At 36.3% G+C, this 20811-nt stretch overlaps 1 protein-coding gene and 1 pseudogene across 2 annotated transcripts in view; one reads left to right on the plus strand and one right to left on the minus strand.

The window, feature by feature from the left end:
- The window catches only part of GALNT13 (polypeptide N-acetylgalactosaminyltransferase 13), a 565045-nt gene that overhangs the window by 48115 nt on the left and 496119 nt on the right, over positions 1 to 20811 (plus strand). For both annotated transcript variants that reach the window (XM_027590905.2, XM_027590904.2), the window contains exon 2: positions 3450 to 3520. The gene's annotated coding sequence lies outside the window, so the exon portion shown is untranslated. The remainder of the gene's footprint in view (positions 1 to 3449; positions 3521 to 20811) is intronic.
- Positions 17409 to 19312, minus strand: LOC113920647 (annotated as a pseudogene).

The following is a 20811-nucleotide window of genomic DNA, read 5'->3' on the forward strand; positions in this document are numbered from 1 at the left end:
AAGTGTATTTGCTCCATTATTGATGACATTGTCTTTGACCATTTAGATAAAGTGATATCTTACAAGTTTCAGCATTGAAAGTTTTTATTTTCTGCCTTGTAATTAATAAGTGATTTGTGAGAAGATGCTTAAGACTATGGAAATATCTTGCTCTTTATCCCACTTTCACCCATAAGTAAGTGTGGACCCACAGTGTTTTGTTGATTGAATCAGTTAACTATAATGTTTGCTTAATGGTGATTTCCTAACTATACATCTACATTTGTTAGGTGGCATTCCAGGAAAAGGAAGAGGTTTTCCTTCTTCCTTATATACTTCATTTGTTTCTTTTATTTATATTTTCTGTAATGAATCTTAATTCTTTATGATAATTCTTTATTTTGATTTTCCAGTTGACCTAGGTATGACTGGTAAGAAATTCTTGAAGCTGAAGCCTATTACCTTTTGACATATCCCATCATTTTTAAATGCCTTACTCCCCCCCAAAAAAAATGTCATCACCTTGAATTTTGTATACTTCCGCAGCCTCCCTGTGTACATGTTCTAAAATGCCTGGATAGTTTTTTCACATTTTCATTGTTTCAGTAGCTTTCTGAAAGTGAGTATTGTTTTACTCTTAGGACCTTTGCTTTCCTCTTTTCCTCACAGTTTTTCTGGACTCCTTAGATTTCTGTAATAGATATGGTGGGAGCTTGTAAGATAGCTCTGTTAAAAATCAGTGTTTAATTTTCTGTTTACAGATAATTTGACATTTTTATTATTCTCCAACTTCCAGTTATACTGAAGACCTAGGATTTGTGTGTTTATGTTTTTGTTGGCTGTATATTTTTTGCAGCATGTGAGAAGAGTTTCAGATTTGGATGACTGGTATTACCACAACTATCCAGAATTCCAGGTCTATGTATTTTAAGGATTATACAAAACATATTAACATTTCAAATTATTTGCAATATGCCATGATGCAACCAGAATTTATGGATTGTAGATCTTCACCTTCACTGGTCTGTGTTCTCTTAATCTGGTTTAATTTAGTTAAATTGAAGGTTTCTTTCTCTATTTTTGCAACTATCTTATCAAATAGTACATCTGTCAGTCTAGGAAGTATGTCTCTGGAAGATGTGTTCATGGTAAATGTAAAATCATTATTTTAGATCAAGTCCCTTAATTTGTGCCAATCAATTGGGTTTGTAAATTTCTCCCTTAGCTTTAAAAATTATCAAAAATTGGGGCTCCTGGTAGCTCAATCAATTAATTGTCTGTCTTCAGCTCAGGTCATGATCTCAGGGTCCTGGAATCAAGCCCTGCATTGGGCTCCCTGCTTGGCAGGGAGTCTGCTTCTCCCTCACCCTCTGCCCCTCCTCCCACTCATGCGCTCTTTGGCTCTCTCTCAAATTAACAAAATCTTTTAAAAAATTACCAAATATGTATTTAAAAAATGGAAATTCAAGCATGGAATTTTAAGACTTGTATATACATTAAAACAAGATAACTAATCAATAATATCTAATTATAAGAATCCAGTGAAATGTAGTTATAAGCAATTGCTTTATCTAATGAAATAAGCTTTTTGACCATAAATAAGGAAAGTTCTTCCTCTCCAGTTTCACAGCAAAGAGGTCTGATTGTAGTTGGCACGTAGGGATCAGGAACAAAATGCTGCAGTGCTTGCAAATGTCAGAGTAGAAGGCAGCTTGCAGGAGTAGAGAACAGGTGAGTGTCCAAAGCCTGCTGCATCCAGGAGGGGCAAGCATTTCTCTGTTCTCTGGAGGCAGTGAGCCCAGCCTTACAAAATCTTTGCTCTTTCAAAGAAGATAGAAATGAGATTCTTATGGGAAATCTTCTACTTTAAAAAAATTCTTAAACGGTTTTAAAACCATGGCATGGGATAAACAAAACATGTCAGTAAGCCAGATTTGGTTATTATATCCCAGTTTGCACCCTCCACTCAGGATGCATTTTAGGGATTAGCAGGTGCTGTAGTGAGAAGAATCTGTGTCAGAAAAAGTTCATTTGGAGCCTAGGATCACCTCTTACTAGCTGTGTGCAATTGGGCAAATCACGTGATTAGTATTAATTTCTGTTTTCTTGCCTATGAGGGTGAATATGCTAAAATATGAAGAAATATACAGGTTTGCTAATTGTTATAACTTTATAATTCTTTTGAAATTATATGTGGACATGAATTGGTATCTTTTATTAAGCTCTAAGTTTTACACTTAGAAAATGAAATTTATAAAAATACAGTTTCTTAAAAATTTCTTAATTCACTTTTGACATATAACTATAAATTGCTAACTCTGTCTAGTTTCATCTTTGAGAGGCTCTGTGTTGAGGATTAGTAAAATCATTCATTCTTGTGCCAGGTAGAGGCCAGTGTCATCTTGTTGTCTTTCATACACTAGAAGAAGATAAATGAGACTTTCAGCTCAGAATACCTGATATGCTTATTGAACTTTTGATTTGATTACATTTGGTTTTGGAGAACACAAAAGTACACCTTCTGCCTTAGTAAGCTGATATTTCTGTTTAGCACTGTAAACCAAATCTTTCTGGGCAGAGATTCTGCTCACTGAGAACTCATGTTCCAGTAAAGATGCTTGCTACTTAAGAGGATTTTTATTTGTACTTCCCACAGTGTGTTTGATCTGTCTGAAATAACACATTGTACCGTAAAGGGTTACTTTGGTTTTCATTAGGTGTGTTTTGTTTTGTCTTCTTTTGAACAGCTCTTTTATGGCACACTATACCCAATAGAACAAAATCCATTTAAGTTGAAATATTTTGAGCTTTGAAATTAATGTGCTCTTCCCAACACCTCTCCTCTAAAACAAACAAATTAATTAATAAAATCTGATTAAGTTTCTCCTTATAAGTGACTTTCTGACAAAAAAGAAATGGATGTTTGTGTATTTTTGAAGGTGTGCAAGTGGTATGCCTGCATTTTTCTCAGTGCATGATTTTCAATTAGAATTGAAATGCAATTACAAAGTGAATTGGTGCAATTCTCTGGATAAATCAAGCAAAATTCTCTTCTGACTCAGTGATCTTCATATATCAGACAAAAGTACATTTTAAAAGCTTAAAATATTTTGATAACCACCTCAAATCTCCAACCTAAATTTACTTACAAATATCTCATATTTTTGAATTGCTTTTATGTTGTTCTGCCATGTTCTGGGAAAACCATTTCTTCCATATATTTCTGAAGGCAGTTTGCAGACTCTTACCTCTTAAGAGTATCCTCTTTGACTGATATGTAGAATATTTGCATATAGTTGGAAATGTTTCTGTTCGTCAGCCCATTATACCTTGCTAGGTGTATAATCTGTATTTTGCAAAACCTTATTTCAGTATGTTAAAGTATGTATTGTCTAAGTGTGTGGTGGTCTGGAGTAGTTTTTCTGTGACCTTGGCAGATTGCTTACTCTTGGATTTTTTTCTTTTCACAGATGCATTTTGTAGGAGTATTTTGAGGATGAATGTTTGCAAATCATTTTGAAATTGCCAAACGCCACATACAGTAAGTAATATGTATTTTTATTTTTCCACTCAATTGCAGTCATGCTGAATGAATTTGGCAGTCATATAAGAAAACATTTCTATTTATGGTTCTTGATATTTGTGAATATTGAGGCAAAATGTATATAAAAGATAAAAATTTGATGAGCTATTTGCTAGTTTGAATTAAGTTGTATAAATTCAAGATTTCTAAGGACAGATTTTACTATTGTTCTACTTATATAACTTGCACATGATATTTCTCACTTATATTTGAGTGAGATTTTTTTCTCTGAATCATAAATGAGAAGACTGCAGGAAACATTAGTGTTATTAGCCAGTGCTGTTATGGAGATTTAAAAAAAGAGTATTGAATTAAGAATTTTTTTTGAATTAAGAATTAAGATTTGCCAAGTATTAAGACTTTGAATCAGGCAGTTTATATGTGTTGCCTATAATTCTCCCCCACATATTTTAAGATCATTATTTTTATCCCCATTTTATAAGTAAAAGAAACTGAGAGTTAAGAAGTTTTAACACCTTGTTCAATATCTATTCCAAGTGATGAATCTGGGCTTTGAACACAAGACTTTTCAGAAAATACTGCCTTTACCTATTCATGTAGACAAAGCTAAATAACTTCTCTAAGAGGCTGAATATTTAAAGACTTTAAACATGTTCTGATACTTTCTTTGTATTACTGTTTTAAGTATAATCCTGAAATATTGTATTTTTTTCTGTATTGTCTATAATGTGATCGATTTCATTTTAAATGGTGCTTTCCAATTCCTCACTTGGACTGCTCGGAACTAGGAAGGAAGAAATGAAAATGTAGCTTCTGAAAAAAAGAGTTTGTAAATCACCTAAGTATATATTTGATTAAAAGTGTTTAGAGTTCTGAATTTCTCCAAGAGTTTTCTTTCATTCATTAAAGAAAAAACAAATAAAATTCAGTCATGTTATTATTTTAGGAGTTTGGAGGGACCACAGAATCAGAGTCCTAGCTTCCACATGCTCAAATTTCTTATTTGATGAAATGAGATAACCAGGAAGACAATTCTAACGTAGAATTTCCAAAAAATGTGGAAGCAGTAATGACAGCATTAATGTTTTTATGTTGCCTTCCAATATAACTTAAAAAAGGTGGCCTAGTACATGTTTAGAAATTCAGAACTCTGGATTCAGACCACCTGCCTTTGAATACTGGATTTATCACTTATTAGCTGTGTGACTGAACAAATTACTGAATGTCTCTTTAAAATGGATGTAAGATTGGGAACTACTTCATTTGTAGTGAGTTAAAACATGTAAAGTATAGCACAATTCCAGGTACATAGTAAATTGGCATTTCAATTCAAATATGTTTGTTAGTAAGCATCATAACTTCATAATCATGTCACATAAAGTACACAGCAAAAGTACTCAGTGAATAATGTTGACTGACCTGTTCCAAAAGAAACTGAAGTTCAGCCTTCTTTATAAATGTACACATCTTTACTTCTTTGAACTTTTAGTGAAGAAACAAACCATTTAGGTAATCAGCATGTATATATACACTGTATAAAATATGCACACATATATATCCTATTGTGTTGACTGCATATCTAGGCTGAAAGTGTGTTTGTGTGTTTTGTGGAGAAAAGAGGGGGCGTTGTGAAGTGCTTACAGAGTCTGAAATGCTTATTTTGAAAGAGACAGGACAAACTTACAGATATAAAATAAATAGTTGAAATGATGGTCAATTAACTTGAGGAAATAATCTTGTCCAATGCTTTATGAGACGATTCATGGAAATTGAAGCCATGTGGACAAGAAAACAGTATTTATTAAGTATTTACTCTATCCCATGCATTTTACATTCAATATCTCCGGTAATCTAAGCAATAAGATAATGAGGTAGGTGTGTTATTATCCCCATTTTTTTTTGTATGAGGAAAATGTACCATAGGAAGTTTAAATCTGTCCTTCATGGGACCGAAGCTTGAGACTGATCTAATTCTAAAGCCTTTTTTTCTTTATACTCTTAACCTGAGTGTTAAGGACTGAAATTCTGTGGTTGATCTAACTTTCTTTTATTTGCATGAAAACACTGCTCCCAAACCTCAGATTATACATATGAATTCTTTAGTAAATAAGTAGTTGATTATTGAATTTCAACCAAAATCAATTGCCTTACATTTGTAACCCAGTCCAACCTTATTCTGCTCCTGCACAACAGGCCAGTAAGTTGAAAGGGAAGGTGCTGGGGCCAGGAAAGCAACTTTATTCAGAAAGCCAGCAAACTGAGGAGATGGCAGACTGTTGTCCCAGAGAACCGTCTTGCCTCAACATGGAATTTGAGCTGCTTTTATGTTAGCAAAAGGGGGAAGTGGGATGGAGTTGTTGTCAGAAGTTGACTAATGTTTGTAGAAATCCAGGGAAGGTCATGTAACTTCTTTGTCCTTGGTCTGTTCATCTTTGTATATAGATATCTGGTCATGCCATTCCTGTAAATCTTTTTTTTTTTTTTTAAGATTTTATTTACTTATTTATTTGACAGAGAGAGAGAGAGACAGTGAGAGAGGGAACACAAGCAGGGGGAGTGGGAAAGGGAGAAGCAGGCTTCCTGCCGAGCAGGGAGCCCGATGCGGGGCTCGATCCCAGGACCCCGGGATCATGACTTGAGCCGAAGGCAGACACTTAATGACTGAGCCACTCAGGCACCCCAAGATATGTTTGCTTCTTTTAGAGAGAGAGTGTGAGCAGCAGGGGGGGATGCATAAGGAGAGGCGGAGGGAGAGATTTTCAAGCAGACTACCCGCCGAGCATGGAGCCCTTCAACAGGCTCGATCCCATGACCCTGAAATCATGACCTGAGCCAAAATCAAGAGTTGGACTTAACCGACCGAGCTATCCAGGCGCCCCGCCATTCCTGTAAATCTTAATCATAGCATAATCATTTCTGTATTTCCTTATCTCCCAGGTGAAGTAGGTTTTGGGTGAAAAGTGGCTTTTGCAAATCATAGCTATAGTATGTCTATGTAGCAGGGCTAAGCGGAAGTTTCTAAGCTATAGGTTATAGCAGCAAGGGAAACAGAAGCAATATGAAGTCAGACAGGCTAAGTTTCTCCCCGTTACATGTTAAGTGTTAATAGGGCCACTCAGCAGTCTGAAACAAATTGCCTTTAAAAAATATTGTTTGTGTCAAGAAAACTTAAAAAATAAAAAAGCTCCTTCCCCAAGGGCAGAGACTATAACTTATGCTTCTCTGACTTTGAGGTGACTGACCATACCATTTTCTTGCAGTCTGCCCACCATTTCATGCAGTGCAGAGTTCAGAATGAAGAGTTCAGCTTGACTTAATTAATTATTCTCCTCCCTATTTGTCATCTTCAGGTGTGTCATCATTGAGGGACATCCTTTATAACACCACTCTGGTCACACTGATACTTCCCCTTTTTGTCTCTTTGGTGATCTTCATCTTTTTTCCATTTCAGTCATCCACGGATCCCAGTCCTTTTATGTATCACTTCTTGAAACAAACTGTCAGCAATATTTTACTCGAGGGATATTTTCAAACTTCCTAGTATTTAAAATATTACTGCCCTTAAAGGGAATGGGTCACACTGTGTTCTCACACTACTGTTGGTTTTGAGAGGGAAGGACTTACAGAATGCTTCTCGTTTCAATTTGCAAATTTGGTCTCTGAAATACACAGCTAATGATTACATTTAGTGATTCTCTTTTCACTTAATTCAATAAATATTTATTGCATGCTCCTATAATATGAGGAGCACCATGCTGGTTTAGTACTAGAGCAAGTGGGAGGGAAAGACAAAAATGACTCTCAAGAAAATTGCATGTTCAATTTAAGGAAATAAGATAGGCACAGGCATAAATAAAGGATAGATTATTAGGATATGGTATCATGAGAATAGCCTAAAGTAATCAAATCAATAAAGCTGTTGTAAATAATTTGAGAAATAATGAAACGATTGCATATATGTTAAAAAACAAAGCAGAAGAGATTTAAGAAAAATATAATTCTGGACTGCATTGACTCAAGATTTCATCATGGTGATCTCATTTGCAGTAGATCTTGGTGCAGGTGGAAAATGTTAACAGAGAAGTCAAGGAAATGGCATACCTGAGCTTAGAGTCAAAGAGACATACTTCACATTCAATGAATGGTGAATTAATTAGTTTGACAACAGAGTAAGTTTCTTGTGTTGGGCTAAAAACAGATAACACTGGAAAATTAAGGCTGGAGGTAGGTTGTAGGAAATACTGATAATTACAGTAAGGACTTTGAATTTAATTGGTAGGCAGTTAAAAAAAAACAACAAAGAGAATATTTTAGGAGGGCCAATCCTGTGAATAAAAAGTTTCCTCTTTAGGCTGGTGGTGTCTTCACAATGGATACCAGTTGGAAGACATGTAGACAAGGGAACAATTTTTAGGAAAATGTAGAAGTATAAGAATAAGGCATGAGGGTAAGACCTAGGGTAGTAGCAGTGGGAATGGAGAGAAGGAATAGATGCAGGTAAGACTTTGAAAGAAATGGGGTCAGGGAGTAATAATAATCATCATCACTTGTGTGACATTTACTAGGTACTGAACTCTGTTTTAAGTGATTTATATTATTTAATTTCACATCAGACAACTCTGAGAGGTAGACACTAAAACCATCTGCATTTCGCACAAGAGAAAACCGAGGGTGAGTTTAGCCAAGTAAATTGTCCCAGGTCAAATGGCTAGAAAATAGCAAAGATGAGACTTGAGCCCATTCAGTCAATCTCCAGAGTCTCTGCGGTAACCACTGTACATCATTTCTGTAAAGAGTAACTGAGATTTCCAGATTGACTGAACTGGAAAATGACATTACCAATAGTCAGGGAAACAGATATTTTTTTCAGAATTTACCCCTTCTTCAGTTAAGTCTTTGCATAGGGAGGAAAATCTTTGGACCTTTAGGGAGAAATTTCCCTTATGCTTCGTGATGAATCTTTTGGATACATTCATTTCTATGCTGGGCAACAGGAACAGCATAATTTATGATATTGCTCAGTTATAAATTAGAATAGTAAATATGTCATCTTAATATGATTTGTCTTCCTTCCTTAGCACAGCTTAAAATGAAACAAGGATAGAGTGCTAAATTAAAGATTAAATATCTTGGGTGCATGAAAGACCAATATTTTAGAGTTAGTTTACCATCATACTAAACAATAATTTTGACAGGGGAAAAAAATCTAACACCTAATATAGAGAGTATCTCTCTTTTTCTATACTGGAGAAGTAGCCTGGGCTCCGAAACCATACTGTTGCATGGATTCAGATCCCAAAATGAGTCCTCTTTAGCTGTGTGACTTTTATAAAGTGTGATCTTAGATGTGTGACTTTTTGTGTGTCAGTTATGCGAGCTCTCTGACCTCAGTCTGTTCACCTTTGAAATGTGACAGAAAAGTAGTGTGTTTTCTGAATATTGTGAAGGTTAAAGGAGATAAAGCACTTACAGTGGTCCCTAACACACAGTAAATCCTCAATAGATATTAGTTATGTTCATTGAAGTTTATCTCATCTATTAATTTTTTAATTTATAAAATTTAATTGCATAATTATTGCTATTTTAAACATGTTTATTGTGAATTTTTATGTGTTATGGTCACAACACAGTGATTTTTACAAGCAAAGACCCATGTAACTTCACAGATCAAGAAATAGAACATTTTCTGCATCTCAGAAACCCTGCCTTTTTTTTTTTAACCTCCTAAACATTACTCCTTTCCACCAATTCAATATGGATAAGTTTTTCATGACCTTTGTAATCACTTCCTTGCTTTTCATTATAGTTTTAACATTTAATCATGTATCCTTAAATATGAAATGCTAGTTTAGCTTAATTTCTTAATTTATATATATAATAGTCATGCATTCCTTTGTGTGTGGTTTCCTTTCCTAAACTTATATATCTAAGTTTCATTAATGTTTTTGTGTGGTTCGTTAATTTTCATTGCTGTGTAGTATTCCATTGCAGAAAAATGCTACAGAGTATTTATCCATGTGTTGTCGGTGGACATTTGGACTGTTTTTGAGTTTGGGCAATTATGAATTGTGCTGCTGTGAACATTTTTGAAGTGTTTTTTGCTGCACATATACATGCATTTCTGTTAGTGATGAAATTGCTCATTGTATACAAATATTGTATACAAATTTTCAATTTTAGTGGATACTGCTAAACATTTTCCAAAGTAGTTATACTAATTATACTCTAGTCAGTAGTGTATGAGAGTTCCCATTGTTTCAGCTGTATCCTTGCTTGGTGTAATCAGTCCTTTTAATTTTAGCCATTCTGATGAGAATAGAATTTACATTTCCCTTTGAATGATGTGGTTCTGTTATGTGGTTTAATTGCCATATGGATATTATTGCCTGTAAATTGCCTGTTCAAGTGTCTTGCCTATTTTTCTATTGTGTTGATTTTTTTTATTGTTAATATGCAGAAGTTAATTGTATTTGAATGAAGAGCCTCCTTTCAATTACATGTTGCAAATCCCTTTTTCCTCTCTGTGACTTGCTTTTTCAATTTCCTAATGGAGTTTTTGATGAGGAAAAGTTTCTAATTTTAATTATAATCATATTTTTATCTCTTTACATTTAGATCATTCCTTTTAAATTTATTTTTGTGACTGGTTTGAGGTAGAAGCCAAGTCCTGTTTTCCTTCCAACTGGATATCCAGTTGTTATAGAATCTTACTGAAAATTCACCTCTTTGCCCACTGCTCTTCAATGCCATCTTTATCATAAATTAAATATCCATATATGTCTGCATTTTGGGGGCCAACTATTCTTTTTTTTTTAGGGGGGTAGACAGAGAGAGAATCTTAAGTAGGCTCTGTGTCCAGTGTGGAGCCTGAAGCAGAACTCGATCTTACCACCCTGAGATAATGACCTGAGTGGAAATCCAGAGTTGGATGCTTAACCACCCAGGTGCCACCAACTGTCATTTTTAACTGGTCTGTTAATTTCTTCTTACTAATTATAACACTATTTTAACTATGGTCACTTTTTAATTACTCATGGTATCTATTAAGTCAAGTTCTTCCACTATGTTTTTATTCAAGGAATCTTGACTTTGCCTTATTTCAAACAAATTTTACAATTAATCTGTCGAGTTTGATGAAAAATAATTGTTGGGATTATAGTTGGGATTGCATTCAATCTGTTGTTAAATATATTTTTAAAGAGTTGGCATGCTTACAATATTGACTTTTTAAATCTATGAACATAGTATATGTACTTCATATATTTAGGTCTTTTTAATTTCTCCTAATCATAATTTATGGTTTTCTACATAGATGTCTTATACCTTGTGGTTAATTTGTTCTAGATGTTTTATGCAGTTTAATATTATTATGTATTATAAATTTGTAAAATCTTTATTTTCTTTTTGTTCCTTGAGTAAAGAAATACAGTTTTTTATATATTGACCTTGCATACAGCAGATTGTAAACTCACTTATTAATTCTAATATTTTTAATAGATTCTTTTGAATTTTTTCCATAAAGAATTATGTTTTCTATGATCAGAGATAATATTATTTAATACTTTTCAAGCTTTACACTTTTATTTCTTTTTTCCTTTTTTTTAAAGATTTTATTTATTTACTTGACAGAGAGAGAGAGACAGCAAGAGAGGGAACACAAGCAGGGAGAGTGTGAGAGGGAGAAGCAGGCTTCCCACTGAGCAGGGAGCCCGATGAGGGGCTCAATCCCAGGACCCTGGGATCATGACCTGAGCCAAAGGCAGATGCTTAACGACTGAGCCACTCAGGTGCCCCTACACTTTTCTTTTTCATATCTTATTGAACTGGCTAGAATGTCCAGAGCGATGCTGAATGAAAGAGGGAAGAGTGGAAATTCTGCTTTTATTCCCAGATCAAAGGGGAACACTGTCACCATGTTACTATTAAGAATGCTGTTTGCTATAATGCTTTGATAAATATCATATATTAGATTGAGAAGTTTATTTTTTTCTGGTTTTACTGGAATTTTTCATTATAACTGGGTTTTGAATTTTATCAGATGCTTCCTTTGTATCTATTGAGATTATCAAATGATTTTTCTTTTTTCTTTTGTTAATCTGGTGATTTATATTGATTGATCTTTTTTCCCCACAGACTTCACATTCCAGCAGCAGAGCTGCTGCTTTCTTGGGCTTACTGTGGGACCTAGAGTGCCAAAGGATTTTTTTTGTTCTCTACCCTCCCCTTTTGGGATGTCCCCCATGCTTGCATAGCAGAGTAAGGTTCTTCTTGCACCTTGTACCTTCCTAGGTGGCAGAGTGCTATTGCTTGTTACTTGGGGCAGTGCTTCTGGTAGGGGCAGGAGGGTGCTGGGTTCCTTTGCTCCAGTCTCAACCTTAAACATGTCCTGGGCATCTGGACCTTGGGACAATGGCTCTTTCAGCATTCCTTCCCATTCTTCTCATGGTACCCAAACTCCTCCTTGACTCTGTGGGGTTCTTTTGGAAGAGGTTTACCTGTTCCTCTAAGAGGGCCAGATGAATTTTTCTTCTGTTTCCTTCCCAGAAACTATGGATCTTTTCCAGGGCACTGGAGATGTGAGAGTTTTCTATCCTAAAAGGCTAAATTTTGCTTTGCATTAGAGAAAGGTCTGGGGAATCAGAAAAGATAATTGTGTTTTTGTGACACCAAAGTGCTCTTTCTGGTCTCTTGCCCTGACCTCAATCTTTCTGTCTGAAAAAAGAGCTTATGAATGAGTGCATATTCCTTTGTGTCTGGGTGATCCCAGGGTGTCTATCTTGTTCTGGTGACCCATTCTGGCCTTCAAGTATTTGTTACAATTTTAGATGTTTTCTTCTTACCTACTTTCATAATGAGCAACTATTCCTCTCATGTTCTGTCAAAGGTGAAAAGGCTTATATGTCCTGTCTGTCCTCAGTGGCTCTTACCCTTTAAAATTTAGTTAATCTCTTTGTCTTGCAACTCCACGTCTCTGATGGGCTCAAGAGAAGTTATTATTTTGTAGATTATCTGCCCTTTTATTACTATTAGGATAAGAGCAATATTCTCTGGTGGCTTTTGACTTTCTAAGTAGAAGGAAAACTGCAAATATTTTCCACATATATTTTAACTCAGCCTTTCAAGTTTTCCAAAGCAAAATGCTTTTTTTCCTTCACAATACCTGGTCTGCAGTTACCAGAGCCAGAAGTCCTGAATTAATGCTATCTTTAGCATTCCATACAAAAGTGAATTGTTGCTATCAGTTTTTGAGCAAGTGAAGCTCAATGGATTATGTGTAGCAAGATTCCATTGTTTTAAACAAGGTGGAGTTCAAGTTTTCTCCTGCAAAAGGAAGTCTGGCCATTGGCATTGTGGGGCTGGAACTGTGGTAACTTGCTCATTAGGGAATCTAGTCTCCTTTGATAGTTCTGTTCCACCATCTTGGCCATATGACTTCGTCCCCAAGGGTTTTCCAGTAGTTTAAGATGACCACTGGGCAGCTATTTGTGTTCTATGCAGCAAGAATGAAAAAAAAAATGCAGTGGCAAAAGGGCATACTACCAGCTGATTTAGCCTTCTTCGGAGATTCCCTGGAAACTCCACCCAATATTTTCTACCTAACCATCATTACTGTTTGTTGCAAAAGAAGCTGTTACATATAGTATTTTTGCTGTACATGCAATGGCTCTGAACATGTCCCTAGTAGGGAAGGGGAAGATAGGTACCACGTGGGCTGTTAGAAATCTCAATTACAATTAGAGGATGGGGAATACATTTTGGTAATGTGATTTCTGAGCTAGGATGGTGTGGGTTAAAATACACAGATTCTATCATAAAAGAGAGCTGGCTGGGTTCTGATCTCAGCTCTGCAAATTACTAGTTTTATGACCTTGAGCCAAGGTTCTTACCCTAACTTGTTTTACTTTCTCAGCTATAAAAGGGGCATGATAATTACTATTTTGAAACATTTTGGTGGGGATTTAATATGATAATATGAAAACGGTCTATCACATGGGAATGGATCAATAAATGGTATGTTTTATGTCACCCACCATATATTAACTTATACTAGATTCAGTTATTTAAGGGAGGACAGAGTTTATCAAGGCTGATACTGATTAATAAGGTAGAAAGCCCACTTAATTTGTTTCTCTTGGGTAAAACTTTATCTTTTAGATGGGATTGAGAGTCTCAATTTCTAGCCTTTAAATATATCATTTTTATACTTTGAACTATAGTGAAATACTGCTCAAAATTTAGGTTTATGATAGCAGCTCTTTATGTAATACCAAGCCAAGAAACAGATAAGATGAGTTCCAGTTTGAATTCTACCATTAGAAGTTATGAAACTTGTGAAAGTCATTCTAACCCTCTGGACTTCAGTTTTGTCAGCTGACAAATCAATTAGGTAGACGAGCTGACCTCCACCACTATTTGACAGCTTTAAAGCACCATGATTCTATGCAGTTTTACTTGCCCCAGACATATTCTCTTGTCAAAAGAAACATCCTAAAACCAGCAAATAAAGTGATAAAGACTTAATTTCTCAAACCAAAGTTGAATTTTTACAGGAACTGGCTTTATTGTGAGGTTTTGCCAGTTCTGAAATGAAGTGATAGATATTAATTGAACAACACGGTGCTGTATTTGAAAACTGGCTTCAAATTCTGCTTGTGGTGATTGCTGGCCTAGACAAAGTGTGTCACTTAAACTCTCTGTGCCTTAGATTACTCATTTATAAAATGGACAATATATATTAAGGCCACGATGAGGACCAAATGAAATAACAATGTAAAGGTACTTATAAAAAAGCCACAATTTTTCAATGCTAAGGGCTTTAGAAAGTCCAATGGGTAAAAAATGGAAAATGCCCTCACTCTGTGGTGTGGAGATTGTATAATAAAGTGTTACAAATAAAATACAGTAAAATAAAACCACTAAGGATCTCTATTTGTGTTAGATTTTGCCAATCTGTTTTTCCATCCAGAAAAACTTAGGCACTTCAGAAACCAGACCAGCAAGGCATGCCTGTGACTTTGTGCATGAAGTATGTCCTTGAGATAAATTTCCAGATGTGATCTTTGTATCCAAGGCATTCTGCTTGTGATCCAGTGAGCTGAAACAAATAGCAAATCTTTTGCAGTGTGTGGCTATTAATGCTGTCTGCTCTCCTCAATTTACCCATCAGAATTGACAGTTAAAGCTCCTCTATAAATAGCAAGTTACTAGTTAAAGCATGTTGCCATATGGCAAAATAGTCTCTGTTGTTAAACTGATTAAATACAACAGCAATGTCCAGTCTTTAAGAAGATATTGTGTTCTATGATAAAAGCCTAGAGATTATTTTTGTTCCCTAACATGTATCAAGCTTATATATAGTCTCTGTTTCTATATGTGTGTGTATATTTATTCATCTTGTCACTACTTTTTAAAACTCTTGAAACATGCCATATGTATATTAAAGTGTGCAAAGTGCACTAATATTAAGTCTACAGATTGATGGATTTTACATAGCTATGTACCTGTGTTACTACTATGCAGAGCAAGATATGGAACATTTCCAGTCTCCAAGATGTTCCCCTTATATCTCTTCCCTGTCAATAATCTTATGGTTTTTAATATTTAAAAAATTTTGCCTTTATGGTAAGGAGCTTCTAAAAAGGAATGAGGTTTTTTTTCATTTTTAAAATTATTTATTTATTTATTTATTTTTAGAAGGGAAGTATTTTGAAGGGCAATTCCAATCTTTTAAAATTTCCTGGAAGTATTAATAATTATGACAAAAAAGAAAAACCTCTGTACAATACTGAATAATGCAATGAAGTATAATAATGATATTGTAAGTAATAAACTTCATTATATGATCACTGAAATGAAACAGAATTGCAATGTGGAAACCTCATGCAATTCTATCCAAATCTCCCACCTGCGAACCAAAAAATGGAGCTGCCACACGGGCTGGTGAGTGGTCTATTGGTCATGTTGCCAGGCAACCTCAGTCAGTATCAGAGACACCCAATTGAGCAGCAAAGACTCGGACTAGAAGGTATCTTAGAAACAGAAGGGTCCAGCTGAAGGAGAGGGAGAGAAGGAGGAGAGAGAAAAATAGAGTGCCACTTGAACACTTATCCATGTTAGTCATGACCACAAACAATTTTTTTTTTTTTTTTTTTTTTTTTTTTGCGTAGCAACATGCAGCTAGCTTAGAGCAAAATTCTTTGGGTTTCTAGTCCCTTCACTGTGTTTTCCTCTTTCATTGTGTCCACAGGCACGAGTGTGGAGGCTTGGTAAACTGCATCATCATTAATTTTTAGGAGGGAAGGATGTTCTGCGAGTCATTTTCAGCACATTCAAACCATGTTAACTAAAAGTTCCTTGAGATTTTCATCATACAGTATTATATGTGATTCAGTCATGCTTAAAATAACCTGATTTTTACATTGATATACTTTCTTTAAAAAAAATGTAAAGTACAAGATAAAATACTCACCACCTGAAATCAGCCCTCTTCGTGGAAGGTAAAGGTAAAAAGGAAGGGAGAGGGAGGCAGGTGTAAGCCCCTCTGGGCAGGCATTAGAGGAGATGATGTGCACCAAGCAAACAGGGAAAGAATCTGGGATGATGACCTCGGCTGCACCCTCCGCTCTGAGATGCAACTTTTATGTATTTTCCTAGAAAGCTATCTTCCATTCTCCATGGCTTTCTATAAAACCTTTTCTACTGTACTGTGCTCTCACCCTACACTACTCGCCTTCCTTCCTGTTTAACTGATGGCATACAGAGAAAATAGCCTCTGTGAGATAGGAAGCTCCTAATAATTTATCACTCTCCCTGACTTCTTTCATTCTTCCCTTCCGATGCTTCTTCCCCTTATAAGCCAATGCCTTCATGCATGCTCTGGATCTTACACCTGTATGTGTTCTAAAGCCCTGATTTGAGGAGTATTTTCTTTCTCTTCTGTATTCTCAGCCTTCTCCCTCTCTCCTGATTTCTTTCCATTGACATTAGACATGTCAAAGGATCTTTCCCCTTAAAAACAAACATTTACCTGTGCACAAATCCTCCCTATAGTCCAAGTCCACTTTCAGCTGCACAGAAACTCTTGTCTCTGCTCACAACTAGATGTTTCCAAGAATATCTATATTCTCTGTCTCAAATCTGCATCCTCCATTATTCACACCTCAACACACTGACTCACTTTTTCTGTTTGTCTGAAACTCTTCTTTCTAAAGTCACAAAGTGAGTCCTGGAGCTATACACAGACTATATACCTTTGATCTCTTTGCATAACTTTGTACCATCTCTACACTGTATGCAATTATTCTTACTCTCCACAGAAAGGCTGCTTCTTAATTTTTCATCTGGTTATGGCAAGCACTAAAATCCTGATTTTTGACAGAATAATAGTTACAATGCCTCAGTGATTTAAGTTGAAAGCAGTACATCGGTAGATGGCTCTTGCGCTGTTATCCGGAATGTACAAATGTCTTTTTATTCAAAAATACAAAGTAAATGATCTGTAGGTATGGGCAATGACAGCAGTAAAGCATTATATGTTGTCAAATCAGTAATGGATGCTTATAGTGATTTTCTTAAATATCGGCCTTTTTTTTTTTTTTAAAGATTTATTTATTCATCTTGGGAGGGGGCAGAGGGAGAGAGAGAATCCTCAAGCAGACTCCCCGCTGAGCCTGGAGCCAGTTGCGGGACTTGATCTCATGACCCTGAGATCATGACCTGAGCCACAATCAAGAGTTGGCCGCTTAACTGACTAAGCCACCCAGACACCTGGCCAGCCTTTTCTTCAGTCATTTTCTTCAGCTGACTTCTCTGAAGTTATTTTGAGGAGCTCTGCCTTGATCTTCCTCTCACAGCTCATTAATAATGGTGAAGCACTATTCTAGAACTAGAACATGCCACCTCCCATACCACCTCCTATTCTACCCATTGCGCCCGTTCCAAGGTCCTTTTTTTCTTTAGGAATTCCAGTGGTTACAACTTCTGCTTTAGTTAACAGAGCAACCACTTCAGCTGCATTCAGTAAAGCAGTTCTTACAATCTTAGTTGGATCAGTGATTCATTTTTCCACCATATTCACAAAATCTCCAAGCATAGTGTCATAACTAGCTAACTTTGCATAATTTTCTCAACTGTCAATGCTCTTTCAACACTGGAATTCTTAGCAATGGTCATTGAAGGAATTTTGAGTGTCCTCTTAATAATTTCTGTAGCAAGTTTTTGATCTTCATTAGCTGGAGTGATTGAATCCAAGGCTGGAATGTGCCGAAGCAGGGCGCAAGCCCCTCTCAGAACACTGAGGGCACCTGAAACTCTGTCTTTTTTTCATTCACTTTATTATCACTTGTCTCACCAACCTTCAGCACAGCTACTCCATCTCAGAGTTTGCCAGACGTTCATTCAGCCTTTTCTTTTCATATTCACTGGTTGAAATATCTAACTGCTCAATGATTTCTTGAATACATTTTTCAGTTTTGGCTTTGTCATCTTTTCCTTTAAAAGTGTGGCATCATTTTTGGTCACAGTGACCTCTCCTACTTTTCCTAGGTTGTGAGGCTAAACATCTTTAAGATTTAGAGTCAATCCTTCTTCTGCAAACATTGTACCATCAGTAGCAATAGCCATGTCTTTAAGCTGGTTCTTTCTACTGTCACCAAAACCTGGAGCTTTGGCTGCTACAACCTGAAAACCAACTTTTAGCCTATCTAAACCACTGTACTCAGAGCTTCTCCATCAGTATCTTCAGCAATTATGACCAAGGGTTTATGATGAGCATTGGAAGTTTCAAAAGCAGGTCCAATGGACTGGACACTAGGAATTTTCTTTTCACTCGGTAGAACATAGGCATCTTGGAATTCACATTTCTGACCTCTTTTTTTTTAAGTTTTATTTTAGAGAGAGAGCATGCGTGCACAAGTGGAGGAAGGGGCAGAGGGAGAGTGAGAGAGAGAGATGGAGAAAAACAGACTCACCGCTGAGTGCAGAACCCAACCCAGGGCTCGATCCCACCACCCTGAGATCATGACCTGAGCCAAAATCAAGAGTCCAAAACTTAACCGACTGGGCCACCCAGGCACCCCCACATTTCTGAGCTTTTGATATATTAATAAGGTATGGAGAAATATAACCTCGATCAGACTTCATATCTTCAATAATGTCTAATTCATCATTTTGTGTTTTTCCATCCTTTACTGTGATGATGTCCTTTCTCCCAAGCATTTTCATTGCATCAGAGATAATGTTGCAAATTTCTTTGTTTCCATTTGCAGAAATCATGGCAACCTGAGCAATGTCTTCAGGGATTGTCACAGATTTAGACTGCTTCCTAAGTTCAGCAATTACAGCATCAACAGCTAGTGTTACACCTGTCCTGATTTCCACAGGATTAGCCCCTTTGCTAATCTTCTCAAAGCCTTCCTTGGCAACAGAGTGTGCCAGGGCAGTATCAGTCGTGGTGCCATCCCCAGCCTCTCCATTTGTGTTATTGGCAACATCTTGAACAAGTTTAGCACCAGTATGTTTATATTTATCTTGTAAGTCAGTGGACTTTGCAATGATCACACCATCTTTTGTTACTCTGGAATTTCCCCACCTCTGTTAAGTAATCACTGTTCTTCCCTTTGGCTCCATAGTAATGGCTACAGCATTGGCTAAATGGTCTACGCCTTGAAGCATTAAGGCTTGGGCATCTATACCAAATTTTACATCTTTGGCATAGGCCCGAGTGAGATGAGGAGCCAGGGCCCTGGACACTGGCCTAATTTGGCAAAGGACTGCTGGTAATTGAAGCATTTCTGTGGAATGATGGCAGAGTGTGCGGGCAGCGAGGCAGGCCGTCAGAAGCAAGTGAAGGCATAAAATCAGTACTCTTAACGGTGATGTTGGCCCCAGAAATCTTAATCTTCAACAGGTCTTTGATTTTATCTGGGATTGCTGTATTATAAGCTCAGTGAAGTAAGTTGTCCCAACCATCTAGCATAGTGCTAAGAGCATTTAGGCACTTCAGTTTGTCAAATGAGTGAAATAAATAGCTTATATATAAATGAATCTTGAATGTGTTTCTCTTTTCAAGTTGTAATAAATTATTTTGCTCATCATACTATTGATCACAGTGATAGCAATGGCTAATATGTATTGGTTAGTTACTATGTGCCAGTTCTTATGATTCTCATTTTATACATATAATCTTTACCATGACCTTACAAGTAGGTATTGCTCTTATTGCCACTTTGTAAACATGAGAACAACTGAGTTTAGCAGGGAAATTGATCTCTCCAATATCTCCAAATGAAAGGGTGGTAGAGGTGGGACCTGAATCAAAGTCTGTGTCATACCCCTAACTGTACTATATAGAGGTGGATTTTTAGTAAAACAACAACAACAACAACAACAACAACAAAGCAACACTTTTTACATTTCTGGTTCTTTGATACAAACATTTATTGTTGTGATACCTTTGCCATTACTTAGTCTCTTCAATACCTCAGAACTGGCATATGACTATAAGCACAGTCTTTCTTAGGTGTCAACAATTATCATTTTGGTTTGGCATGAAGAGAGAATTTAGAATATGCATTCAGGGAGCATCTGGGTGGCTCAGCTGGTTAGATGTCTGACTCTTGATTTTGGCTCAGGTGATGGGATCAGGGGTCTTGGGATCAATCCCTGTGGCAGGTTCTGTGATCAGTAGGGAGTCTGCTTGAGGATTTTCTCTCTCCCTCTCTCTATCTGTCCCTCCCGCTGCTCACATTCTCACACTCTCTCTCTCTCAAAAAAAAAAAAAAAAAGAAAAGAAAAGAAAAAAGAATGTGCATTCAGGTTTGGGCTAAGAGAAAAGGAGCTTCTGTAAAATGGTAGGTGGAGATAATGGAGGAATATTGGGACGGCCAGAAGATATGGTGTTGTCTCCAAAGAAGAGAAAGGAAATACAGGGAAGTTGGGGAAAGAATGGGAGAAACAACTGACAAATGTATCCTACAGAGCCAATTGCAAATTGAAAAGAAAAATTCTGGCTAGTGACTTTTATAAGTGAAAAAAAAGGAGAATATAGAGAGGAAATGAGATGAATGAAGAAGGAAAATAAAAATGTGATGGAGAGAAACATGACTTAAGTATGATCAAAGAGAAATATAATTTCATAAAATGAGAAGAGAGGGAATAACCAGGAATTAAAAATGGCATAAAGAAAAATATCCAATGTATCACTAATAGGTTTCATTGACTCAGATTGCTGCCTTTGTAGGTATCTGCCAGAAATGTGAAGCAAAAAGAAAAATAAAATGTTGATTGCC

Source organism: Zalophus californianus, chromosome 3, assembly GCF_009762305.2.
Source record: "Zalophus californianus isolate mZalCal1 chromosome 3, mZalCal1.pri.v2, whole genome shotgun sequence".
Classification (NCBI taxonomy): Eukaryota; Metazoa; Chordata; class Mammalia; order Carnivora; family Otariidae; genus Zalophus; species Zalophus californianus.